Genomic DNA, 2983 nt, shown 5'->3' on the forward strand with positions numbered 1-2983 from the left:
GGTCAACTCTCTGTGTCCTTTTCCCATTTTTAATTGGGTTACCCATCATTTTCTTATTGAGGAAGCAGGAATTGAGTCTAGCACCTTACCCCACTCGGTTACCCTGACACTGTGGTGTTTTTTTTTAATCGTTTTATTAGGGGGCTCAGACAACTCTTATCACAATCCATACATACACTGTTTTCTTATGGAGATGTCACTGTTTTCTATAGGTTTAAGAGATTCATCTCTTGTCTGTCTTGTCATGGCTGAAAATATTTTCCCAGTCCATGGGTTCTTTTTCTATTCTTTTGATGAAATGTGTTGATGCATGTAAGTGTCCTTATCTTCAGTAGGTCTCTAGTTAGTCATCTAGTTTGTCATCTCCCACACATGTTTTGTTCATTGTATTTGATTGTGTGTCTATACCCTGCAAGACGACCCTTGCATCTGTCCCTATCTTCTCCTTCATCGTCTTTGTAGTTCTGCAAAGCAAAACAAAGATGATAGCACCATACAGCGACAATGGCATCCAAGAACCCAACACAGAAGCCAAGTGCCGGAGAGGCTGGAGAAAGAGAAGAGCCCCACCCACTGGTAGTGAGGCTGTAAATATATACAACCATGGTGGAAAGTGATAGAGAGCTACCTTGAACAACTGAGAAGAGAACTCCCATATGACCCACCAATACCTCTTCTGGGCATATATCCTGCAGAATGAGAGTTATAACACAGGCAGAATATGCATGCCTATGTTCATGATAGCTCTGTTCGTGATAGCAAGAAGAAGGAAATTACCTAGATGCCCACCAGTAGAATGGATAAAGGAATTCTGGTGCATGCACAAGATGGAATACTCTGCCTCTCTAAAAAACACTGATGAGACCACAAAGCACCGCAAAGCATTCATGAACTAGAGAACATTCTGCTGAGTAAAATGAGCCATTCACAAAAGGACAAATATATGAGATCACAGTTGGGGGGGGGTAGATAAGATAAAAGACTTTATTGTAAAGAGAACAGACTGGAGATTTCCAGGGGTGGGAGAGTAAGGGAGGGAGCTAAAGCAATGGGCTAGTCTGTTGGAAGATTTTAACGTGGGTGCATGGAGGCGAATAGGCAGTAGGTGGAAGACTAGAAATCAAGGAATAGGTGGATGGTAAATGATTGCAAGGACTTCATTTGGAGTTTAAACTGTTGAATCCAAAGGTGATGACCTGAAATGTAAACCCTCACCGAATGTACAACTTACAGTTGCTATTCAAATTAACAAATAAAATCAATATTAAGTCCATTCTATAAATGGGACCAAGGGAACTCAAAATGTGACTGAAGACAGGAGCTGATTTCCTGGATGACAGTTGACCAGGGAGACGTGAGCCCAGTAAAGCCGACGGAAGTGAAGCCTGCGGGATCTTCTTTTGTTGATGAGCCATGACTCAAGGTCAAGAGAAACAGCTGCAAAAATCTTCTTATGATTGGAACTTGGAATGTGCGAAGTATGAATTCAGGAAAACTGAATATGGTCCACAATGAAATGAAATCATGAAGATGGGTAGCCTAGGCATTAGTGAGCTGAAATAGACTGGTATTGGCCATTTTGAATCCAGAAAATCACATGATTTGCTAAGCTGGGAATATAACACACTCAAAAGGAATGGCCTGGCATTCATTGTCAGAAAGGATCTTGCTAAACCCATCATGAAGTACAATGCTACCTGTGATCAGATTGTATCTATCTCCTTTCTAGGAAATCCAATCAATTCAACTCTTACTCAACTTTATGCACGAACCACAAAAGCTAGTGATAAAGCAATAAAAGAATTCCACCAACAAATTTAGTCAGAAATTGATCAAACACACAATCAAGATGCATTGACAATTACTGATGATTGGAATGCAAAAGTTGGAAACAAAGAGGAAGGAAAACCAGTTGAAAAATATGGACTTGGTGATAGAAATTACGCTAAAGATTTTATAATACAATTTTGCAAAACCATTAAACTGCTCATAACAAATGCCTTTTTTGACAACACCAAAGGAAAGTATACCCAAGGACTTCCCCAAATAGAATACACAAAAATAAAATTTACTATCTGTGGTAAGATATGATGGAAGAGCTTAATATCAGCAGCTAAAACCAAATCGGTTGTCAACTATGGAACAGACCATCAATTGTTCACATGTCAGTTCAGGATGAAGCTGATATTTTCTTACTTGGATCCACAATGAATATAGATGGAAGCAGCAGTCAGAGATCAAGAACTGTATTGCATTAGGTAAATCTGCTACACAAGTCCTCTTTAGAGTATTGCAGAGCAAGGATGTTACTGTGAGGACTAAGAACGCCTGGCCCAAGCTATGGTATTCTCCATTGCATCATGTGCATGTGATCGTTGGACATGGAAGAAGGAAGACCATAGAAGAATAGATGCATTTGAATTATGGTGCTGGAGAAGAATATTAAAAGTTCCCTAGACTGCTAAGAGGACAAGCAGATCTATGTTAGAAGAAATCAGGCCAGAGGGTTCCTTAGAGGCAAGGAAGGCAAGACTCCGTTGTACATACTTTGGACATGTTGTCAGGACAATATGGACACAGTGGCTGCATCAATGGGCTCAGCCACAGAAACCATTGTGAGGGTGAGACAGGATGGTGCCGTGTTTCATTCTGGTGTACAGACAGTTGTTATGGGTTGGATCTGACTCGATAGCACCTTACAACAACAGAAATTGATTAAAGATATTTCATATATGATTTGCCCAGGAGGACATTTCTGAGGAGATAATGAAAAATATTGCTACGGTAAGGGTTTCTCTGCATACTTTCATACTTCTGTTTTCTATTTCATATTTCTATTGATCACTAGTAACAATTCATTGTCATCAAGATAGGGTTGAAATAGTTTTCAAAATATACTGGGGATATGTGGAACTCCATTCAGCATTTCCTTAAAGAAAAATTCAAATGCTTACAGATGGACCTGAAAACATACCTTTCATTC

Source organism: Echinops telfairi, unplaced genomic scaffold (genome assembly GCF_000313985.2).
Source record: "Echinops telfairi isolate 266 unplaced genomic scaffold, ASM31398v2 ScPeMD7_7468;HRSCAF=8506_0, whole genome shotgun sequence".
In the NCBI taxonomy this organism is placed as follows: domain Eukaryota; kingdom Metazoa; phylum Chordata; class Mammalia; order Afrosoricida; family Tenrecidae; genus Echinops; species Echinops telfairi.